This window comes from Hibiscus syriacus, unplaced genomic scaffold (assembly GCF_006381635.1).
Source record: "Hibiscus syriacus cultivar Baekdansim isolate YM2019G1 unplaced genomic scaffold, ASM638163v2 tig00110429_pilon, whole genome shotgun sequence".
Lineage (NCBI taxonomy): Eukaryota > Viridiplantae > Streptophyta > Magnoliopsida > Malvales > Malvaceae > Hibiscus > Hibiscus syriacus.
The window spans coordinates 9,446,477-9,457,042 of record NW_024062733.1 but is presented as its reverse complement, the minus strand read 5'-3'; positions in this window follow the sequence as shown (position 1 = coordinate 9,457,042).

The following is a 10,566-nucleotide window of genomic DNA, read 5'->3' as shown; positions in this document are numbered from 1 at the left end:
TAATTGTACTATACCACACACATTCACTATATGAGCATACTAGTGGCATAGATAGAAACATTATAGAATGCCAACATGCACACTGAGGTAGACATCATAGTGTGGTTCATGTTTTTGTATCTCAGAATGCATACCCCTCTAGCCTACCTAAGCTACCATTGGGTGTCTAGGGTGAGTTCTGAAACTACATCGAAAACGTCCACCCAACCAACTTACTCCGTCGAATCTTGGGGCATATTCTCCCCGTTAGCAGCTAAAGCGCCTCGACACTAACTGTGTAACGCCCCAAAATACAGGTTAAGAATTTCGGGTTATTTCGTTTCGACTTATAAATGACTTTGCCTTAGTATATGAAACTTTGGACCCAAGTGGATTTGATTTTGGCTTAGGATGAGCACAACTAACTTAAAAGAGGATGATTTTAATAAATCATCAAATGAGGAAGGATTAGATGGGTAATTAACCAATTTATTTGAACCAAGCAAAAGCTAAGAACTTTAAGAAACTCAAGATTCACTGGAAATTTTAAGGTAAGAACTACAACCTCCATCTCTCAAGCTTCAATCTAAGCCTTGTAAGTTTTGGTTGATTTAGTAAAATTTAGGGTTTAAGTGGGGTTTAGAAAACTTTGTGATTCAGTCCTTTTTGGGAGATTTTAAGTTGTAGAAAATTTTCTAACCTCATCCCAAGTATTTCCATGAGTTAATAACTAATTTTCCATGGTTTGATTAGTGCAAGAGCAATGGGAGAGCTCAAAGGTAGAGGCAAGGAAAAATTGGTATTAGGGTGATTTGAGAACATTTTCAGTCACCAAGCTTCAAGGAAACATGATTCTGACTTGACCATGCCACATGTAGGTCATTATATATGAACTTATGGTTTGCTTGGTTCATGCAGTATGTTAGAGTAAATTCCATGGCAAGATTCACATTTTTTGTTTGTAAGCATAAATGTTAATAACTTTTAGCCTCCAAGATATCAAATAAGACTTTAAAATCATTTTCTAGTCTTAGGGAGTGAACGAGTGAGTTTGGATGTGAATTTCATGCTCAAACAGAGTACTCTGGCCCATTAGTATCGGTACTGGAATAACAATATCGATATTGTTCGTTGTGAAAGGTAAAAACCAGGTTGATTTATAAGGGAAATATCAATACTCCCCATATGAGTATTTATACTCCCCATATGAGTATCTATACTCGAGGTCCAGTCTCGATACTCAAAGGGCCAGTATCGATATTGAAGTAGGGATGGCAATGGGGCGGTTTCGGGTCGGGTATTGGTCCCCCCATCCCCATTTAAAAAACTCGTACCCATCCCCGCTTAAAAACCCGCGGGGATTTAAACAGGGATCCCTATCGGGTAATCGGGGAAAACCGTAGGGAAACGAGTATCCCCGTTTAGCATAAACAGTTATTTAAACGGGTATCAGGCCGGGTATCGGGCCGGGTATATATATTTAAATTAAATATATAAATATTATATATATATATATATTTAATTTAAATTAAATTTATTAATATTATATATATAATAATTATTATTATTATTATTTTTAATATTTATCGGGCCGGGTATTCGAGTAATCGGGGCGGGGATTACCAAACTCGTCCCCATCCCCATTTAAAACATTCAATTTTTCCCCGTCCCTGTCCCCCGTTTATCATCCCTGAACCTGACCCGTTTAATTCAGTTTCGATTTTCCCCGACGGGTTCGGTTTTTTTTTGCCATCCCAATATTGAAGTGATTTAGAAAACTTCGAAGCCAAATTTGGTATCGATACTCAAGTGAGTATCGATACCCATGGTAGAGTATCAAAGCCATAAGAGTATCGATACCCAAGTATTTCTTTTCAAAACATCGAATCTGATTTTGGTATCGATACTCAAATGAGTATCGATACCCAAGGGTGTAGTATCGATACTACTAGCCTAGTATCGATACCCACAATGATTTTTGGGCAATTTCATTCAATTGGTTTGGGTGTTTGGGCTTGGGTGTTTTAGGTTCGTATAAGCTACAAGTATTTGATACAAGTGAAAACAAATAAGTTAACTCGATTATCACCCAGAAACTGAGCAAGATAGGATGACATAAGATTTGTCTTTGTATGACGCTTTGGAAATGGCTAGGACACCTGAGTTACTCTAGTTTTATGACGATCGTTCTTTGTTTGTAAATAATCCGGATAATGTTTGGTGGTTCGCATTCGATGCATGAAAATTCTAGATCATTCTAGTATGAATTTCGATGTATGTAAATTCTAAAATCATGCCTTATGCTCGACTAGGTTCAAGGTGTGAGTTTCCTATACACGTAAATTTTGATCCTTACCCCGACCTCTCGAGAGTATGAGGTAGACTAAGGGCTATAAATTCTGATACACGTAAATTTCAGTTCGTACTCTGAAACTATCACTTTTAGCTAGGCTAGTGTGTTGTCCGAGATGCACGTAAATTCGTCTGACCTCACCATTTGACCTATCTCATATTTCTTATGTAATTTTGCATATTTATGACTTTTCATGCCAGCATGTTCATGTAATGAATGCATGTAGTATTACATAGTTATTCTCGTGACATTGAGTTTGTGAGCTCAACGTATGAAATGAGTTTCTGGTGCAAGTTAATAGAGGATCGTTGAGGATTTGTAGAATATGTCTTGAGTATTTGTAGATGAAAAATATTTTATATATACCCTGTATAATCGAGTCATAACTTTATTTTGATTTTAAATCCTATGGTTGTGATGTATGTATTTTGGAGGACTCATATATTTTGTAAATATTGAATTGATTTTTGCTGCAATTTATGATGAATTATTTTGATGAGTACAAATGTTTTAAAAAGAAATTTTTGTTGTTGACCATTTCGGTGGTCCCGTATGGCATCGTAATCCATGGATCTTTGGGTCGATCTAGATTAGGGTGTTACACTTAGTGATATCAGAGTATTTAGGTTTAGTCGTTCCTATGACCCTCAAGTCAGAGTCAATAAGCGTCTGTGTGAGTACATACCACTAGAGTGACAAGAATACTTCATGTAGAACTAATATTTTTATATAACAAAAAAGGGAAAAAATGTTTTTAGACCAAATTGATTTTTTTTCAAACATTGAAAAAACAATTCAAAGTTTTTAAATTTTTAAAAGGTGAAACAGAAAATTTTGGGTTTGGTTTCAAAACCTCTTTAAGAGATTTTGAAACCCTTAAGGAAGAATGTAAATCTGGCCTACAGGTTTCGAAAACCCCTTAAAGGTTTCAAAACCCCCTTACCCAATGGTTAGATTTTTAAAGATAGGTTTCGAAACCCCCATAGATGGTTTCAAAAACCCTCGTGCAGAATTGCAGATTTTTTTAACTCCCAAGGGTTAAAAACAGCTAGTATCTCATTCCAACATATAAAAAACTCCAAGGATACTTGAAGAAGTAGAACAACACCTATCTAAGAAATCAAACAAAAAGAAAAGTTCTTCAATCTTATTTTTCTTTGTCTTGTAAATAGTAGTGTTTTAGTGAGCATAAACTTTGTAAACACCTACATCTCTTATCATTTGTAAATGGGTTTTGGTTCTAGTTTAGCCAAGTGAAAAACTAGGGAGTTGTAAAGTTTATCTCTTGATCCTTGAAAAAGAAAGAACAAATTAGTGGATTTGTTGGAAAATCCTAAGTGAGGAGCTTAAGTATTGGATGTAGACTTGGTTGAGAAGTCTAACCACTATAAATCATTGTGAAAATTTTCTTATCTTTATACTCTTACTCTCTAAACTTCAAAAAGTTAATTCACCTCATCTTGGCACATTTTCAGTTGATCGACCGAGCTTTATCGATCCTAACAATTGGTATTAGAATTAACTTCTTAGAAGGTCCAACAACCTTGAGATTATCCTTAAAGAAGTTTTATCCATTTTCGAAGCAACTGAGAAGATGGCTTTCACCTTCGGCTCGTTCTACATGAAAGACTCCCAACCGATCGACAAGCCTCCATACTTCAATGGAGCCAACTACTGTCATTGGAAGAAAGTAATGAAGATATTCATCTAATCCAATGATCTTAATGCATGAGAGATAATTGAGAACGGCTACTCTTCTCCAAAGAAAAAGATGAAGAAGTGGAGTGCTTAAGAACGGAAGAAAGCTCAACAAAATACCAATGCCATGCACATATTGTTTTGTACATTTGGTTCAGATGTCTATGAAGTCGTTTCTTCTTGTTCAAATGTCAAGGAGCTTTGGGATAAGCTCGAAGAACTTCATGGTGACAAGAAAGAAGAACCATCTAGTTCAATCCTATTAAATTCAAATATGGTGTGATTAATGGATCTTGAATAGCCCAATGTATCTTCTAACTCTAATGAATTTGATTCATATTCTTTTGATGAGTTACAAGATGATTATTATGAATTGATTTTGGAATTTGAGACCATGAATTCCAAATATAAGAAATTAATTTCAAATTTTAAAATTAAAAATGATTTGATTTTGAAAGCAAAAGTTGATTTAGAAAAACAAAATGAAATTTTGAAAAATGATTTTGAGCTTTTAAAAATCAAAATCAATTATTTGGAAAAATAAAATTTTGATTTTAAAGTTAAGCTTGAAAGCTTAACAAATGAAAAAGAATTAATTTCTCAAACCAATTCATCATATTTAAAAATGGCAAAATGCTCACATTGTCATTATCATGGCAATAATATACATACTTCTCCTATAAAGAAAAGAAAACATTTTAAAATTAGACAAGTATGGGTTCCAAAAGGAACAAGGGGCATTGGAACTAACATTCAATGATTCAAAGCAATTTGGACACCAAAATCCACATAAATGTCTCTTGTAGGTGTGTGGGAGCAATGGTGATGAAAGTGAAGATACTCAAATGCTCTAGCCACACTTGATATGAAATGAGTAACCTTTAAGCTTGTTTTGATTATCTTGCATAATTGGTTGCTCATTTAGTTTAAGCATACATGAGTTTTGATTTTAAATAATTTTATGTTTTCTATCTCATGTATGTGAAAAGGAGATATGTTGAACATTTTCTAAAATTTTAATGATTTTTTTATAAATATTTGTTCATCATAATGAATTTTGCTCAAATTTGGTTTTAATGCTTTGTTTTTACAAATTTTAATTTTTAACCTTAATTTAAATGTTTATGCATGTGATTTATTGCAAATGATATCTCTCTAACAATTGCTTTCAATTTTTCAAATGCATAACATTTTTGGATAGCTTTATGCACATGCACTTAAATACAACAATTGGCATTACATAAAGTATATTAGACTTGGATATATTGAATTTCATATGCTAATAATTTGTTTGTTCATCTTTGTTGAAATTCAATCTCTTTTAAGTGTCAAGCTTTTAAAGTTAAATTTTTGTTTGGAATGCATTTATTGAGGGGGGGAGCTTTCGATTTTTCAAATGGTTTTAATCTTAAAATTTATACTTACTGTCAATTTTTGTTTTGTACCTTAAAGTTTGAATTATTTTTATATAAAAAAGGGGAAGAAATATAGGTTTGAAAAATTCTATTTAAAGAATGAAAAAGGAGGAGCTTAAATATTTTTAAAATATTTCTTTTTTTCATTAAATGTTCTTCCAAAAGGGAAGCTTTTGCCAAAAACTATTTTTTCAAAGGTTTTGTTTTTGGACCAAATTGAATTTGTTCAAACATTGCAAAAATAATTCAAAATTTTTAAAATGTGAAACATGTAATTTTGGGCCTGGTTTCGAAACCCCTAAGGCAGAATGTAAATCTGGCCTACAGGTTTTGAAACCCACTTAAAGGTTTCGAAACCCCCTTGCTCAACGATTGAATTTTTAAAGACATGTTTTGAAAACCCCCATAGATGGTTTCGAAAACCCCTTGCAGAATTGCAGATTTTTCAGCTCCCAACGACTCCAAATCATCCCCAACGGTTAGAAACAACTAGTAACTTATTCCAATATATAAAAACACTCCAAGGACACTTAAAGAAGTATAACAACACCTATCCAAGCAATCAAACACAAATAAGAGTTATTCAATCTTATTTTTCTTTCTCTTGCAAATATTAGTGTTTTAGTGAGCTTAAACTTTGTAAGCACCTACCTTGTTAGGGTTTTCTTGTTTACATTTCTTATCCTTTGTAAAGGGGTTTTGGTTCTAGTTTAGCCAAGTGAATAAATAGGGAGTTGTAAAGGTTATCTCTTGATTCTTGAAAGAGAAAGAACAAGTTAGTGGATTTATTGGAAAATCCTAATTGAGGAGGTAGTAGATGTAGATTTGGTTGAGAAGTCGAACCATTATAAATCATTGTACAAATTTTCTTATCTTTATACTCCTTACTACTTAAACTTCAAAAAGTCAATTCACCCCCTCTTGACACATTTTTGGTTGATCGAACGAGCTTCATCAAGCCTAACACTTTAGATTATGGAGTGGCGATATTGACCTCTCTTTCCTTTCTAATTTCAGGATTTATTTATGGCTGACGATAAGATCTTTAGTTATGAGGGTGAAGAGGAGAGTTATACCTCATTGGCTGGATATTTCAATGACATGTATGCCCCAAACTCTTAGCACGAGATGCCTGAGCACGTTGGTGTCGACGAGGAGACCTTTTTTGTGATCTGACCTCGACCCTTAGGCAGATTATCCGTGTCATTCTGAATTAGTCTATTATACCACCTCCCCTACATGTACCCCCAATTCAGCCTACTGTGGCACGGCAAGAGTCCTTGGTCGAGAGACTCTATAGTTACAAGACTACTGGCTTCTATAGATCTAGGGATGACGATCCCATCTATACAGACCAGTAGCTCCAAGAGACGCTCCGCACTTTACCTCAGTTACACCTTACTCCCGAGGGCAAGCTTGAATGCGTCAACGCCCTTCTGAAGGGTGACACGATTGACTGGTGAGAGACTATTAAGTTGGCTATATGGCCAGAGAGGCCTACCTGGGAGCTCTTCCTGATGGAGTTCATGGAGAATCACATTAGAGAGTCTCATACTGATGATCTGATAGATCAGTTTCTGCATCTGACGCAGGGTGACAGGAACGTACTTGAGTACGAGAAAGAATTTCTTTGGTTAAGTAAGTATGCCTCAAAGCTAATTTCGATAGAGGCTCACCGTTTTCGGAGGTTCAGGGAGGGCCTCCACCTGGATATTCAGACTCACTTGGTAGATGATGCCCCATGTATTTTTATTAATTTGACTCACTCGGCTAAGGCAATCAAAAGAATTATGCTCAAGAAAGCTCAGATGGTGAGCGACTTAGCGGGTTAGAGCCGGAGGCCTCCAGAGACTGCTAGGCTATCTCAATCATTGGAAAAGTAGGCCAAGGGCCCACAGAGTTCAGGGAGATCGCCATCAGGGCCATCTAGAGGAACAATTCAAAGATAAGATTGTGGAGGCAGATCCGACTCTCACAGGAGGCCTTTGTCATTAGCAGGTGGTACGAGAGCTAGCAGCTCCAAGTTGACAGCAGCTCAACCTGTGTGCGCGACATGTGGGTGTAGGAACCCCAGAGAGTGTTATATAGTGATAAGGTGTTGGTTCAGTTGTGGGTCCTTGGACCATTTTGTTAGAGACTGTCCCAAAACTTAGAGTTCGGCCCCCGCATTGTCGTAGAGATCAACTTCGTCTGTTAAGCGAGGCCGAGGGTCCTCCAGAGGCTAGGGATCCACTTCAGGGCAGAATAGTAAGGGTATCACCAGATCTGAGACCATCTAGGATCCAAGAGTAGTCTCGCGCTAGTATGTCATACATGCCCAGGAGGAGTGCGATGCTACTGATGTGATTTCGAGTACATTTGCAGTTTTCTCTAAAGGGATTGATCCTTTTCAAATATTTCAACATTTATACTAAAGGGATCGATCCTTTTGTCAAGGGATTGATCCTTTTGTCTAAGGGATCGATCCCAAACTCACTGTTGTTTAAGGGATCAATCTTTTTTCAAGGGGATCGATCATTTGGTTAAAGGGATCGATCCTTTTGCTAAGGGATTGATCCTTTGAACCAAAGAAACTTGGAAACATGACTTTAAAGCGTAAAAATAGTCGAGTATGTTTTGAAAAGGTTCAACTAAGTTTCAAAAACATTTAAAAACTTAACTTTTATTTTTATTTGGACTTTGAATTATTTTTTAAGACTTTGAATAAATTCAATTTAGTCCAAAAACATTTTTCCCTTATTTGTTATATCAAAATATAAGTTCTACAATCTACCCCTTTTTGATATAACAAAACCTTTGAGAATTAGTTTTTGGAAAAAGCTCCCCCTTAATAAAACATTTAATGAAAAAGAGAAATATTTTGGAAAACATTCAAGCTCCCCCTTTTTCATTCTTGAAATTTCCATATTTCTCCCCCTTTTCGTTATATCAAAAATAATTCAAACTTTAAGGTAAAAAATAACAACAGAGAGTAAGTAGAATACTTACATTAAAATCATTTAAAAAATCAAAAACTCCTCCTTAACAAATGCATTCCAAATAAAAATTTGAATTTAAAAGCATGACGCTTAAAAGACATTGAATTTCAACAAAGATGAACAAACAAGTTAGTAGCACAAGAAATTCAATATATCCAAGTCTAATATACTTTATGCAATACCAATTGTTGTATTTAAGTGCATGTGCATAAAGTTATCCAAAAATGTTATGCATTTGAAATTTTGATATCAATTGTTAGAGAGATATCATTTGCAATAGATCACATGCGTAAACATTTAAATTAAAGTCAAAAATTAAAATTTGTAAAAACAAAGCATTAAAACCAATTTTGACGAAAATTCATTATGATGAACAAACATTTATGAAAAATCATTAAAACTTTAGAAAATGTTCATCACAACACTTTTTAACATACATGGGATAGAAAATCAACACAAAATCATTTAAGTTCAAAACTCATGCATGCATACAATAAATAGGCAACCAATTGACAAAAACATTAAGCTTAGAGGTTATCCATTCCTTTTCAAGTATGGCTAGGGCATTTGAATATCTTCACTTTCATCACCGTTTCTCCCACACACCTACAAGAGATATTCAATTGGATTTTGGTATCCAAATTGCTTTGGATCCTTAGACGTTTTAATGCTCCTTGTTCCCTTTAGAACACATACTTGTTTAATTTTAAAATGTATTCCTTTCTTTAAAGGACAAACATGTTCAATGTGACCATGATAATGATAATGTGAGCATTTTGTCATTATGAAATTAGATTAATTATTTAAAATGATTTCCTTTTCTTTTATTAAGCATTCAAGCTTACTTTTAAATCAAAGCATTTCTTTATCAAAATTTTCAATTTTCACTTTTGAAAGCTATAAATCATTTTTCAAAATTTCATTTTCTTTTTCAAAATCCAATTTTGCTTTCAAAAGAAAACTTTTTTCAACTTTAAATTTTGAAAAAACTTTCTTTTATTTTGGAGTTCATGGTCTCAAACTCCAGAAAATAACTCATCATATGAAGCTTGTAACTCATCAAAAGAATATGAATCAAATTCATTAGAATTAGAAGATACATTGGGCTATTTAAGAGCCATTAATCGCACCACCTTTGAATTTGATAGGATTGAACTGGATGGTTCTTCTTTCTAGTCACCATGAAGTTCTTAGAGCTTATCCCAAAGCTCCTTGGCATTTGAACAAGAAGAAACGCCTTCATAGACATCGGGAACAAATGCACAAAACATCATGTGCATGACATTGGCATTTTGTTGGGCGTTCTTTCGTTCTTGGTCACTCCACTTCTTTGTTGAAGAAGAATAGATGTTCTTCATCATCTCCCACGCATCAAGATCATTGGATTAGATAAATAGCTTAATTAATTTCTTCCAATGACGGTAGTTATCACCATTGAAGTATGGAGGATTGTTGATCTGTTGAGAGTCTTCCATGTAGAACGAGTCGGAGGTTAAAGCCATCTTCTTGGTTGCTTCGAAAATGGCTAGAGCTTCTTCAAGGATAGTCTCAAGGTTGTTAGACCTTCTAATGAGTCAAGATCTAATACCAATTGTTGAGTTCGATGAAGCTTGATCAATCAATCGAAAATGTGCCAAGAGGGGTGAATTGGCATTTTGAAGTTTAAGGAGTAAAGAGTATAAAGATAGAGAAATTTGTATAATGATTTATAGTAGTTCAACTTATCAACCAAGTCTACATCCGCTACCTAAGCTATTCATTTAGGATTTTCCAACAAATCCACTAATTTAGTCTTTCTTTTTCAAGGACAAAGAGATAATCTTTACGAACTCCCTAGCTTTTCAAAGGCTTAGCTAGAACCAAAACCCTTTTACAAAGGTGAAAAGAAATGTAAACAATAAACCTCTCTAAAGGAAGGTGTTTACAAAGTTAAGCTCACAAAAACACACATTATTTACAAAAGAAAAAAAATAAGAATGACAAACTCTTCTCTTGTGTTTGATTGCTTGGATAGGTGTTTCTATACTTCTTCAAGTGTTCTTGGAGTGTTTTTATATGTTGGAATAAATTACTAGCCGTTTCTAGCTGTTGGGGATGTTTTGGAGCTGTTGGGGATAAAAATAGTGTTACCTACAACTTTTAA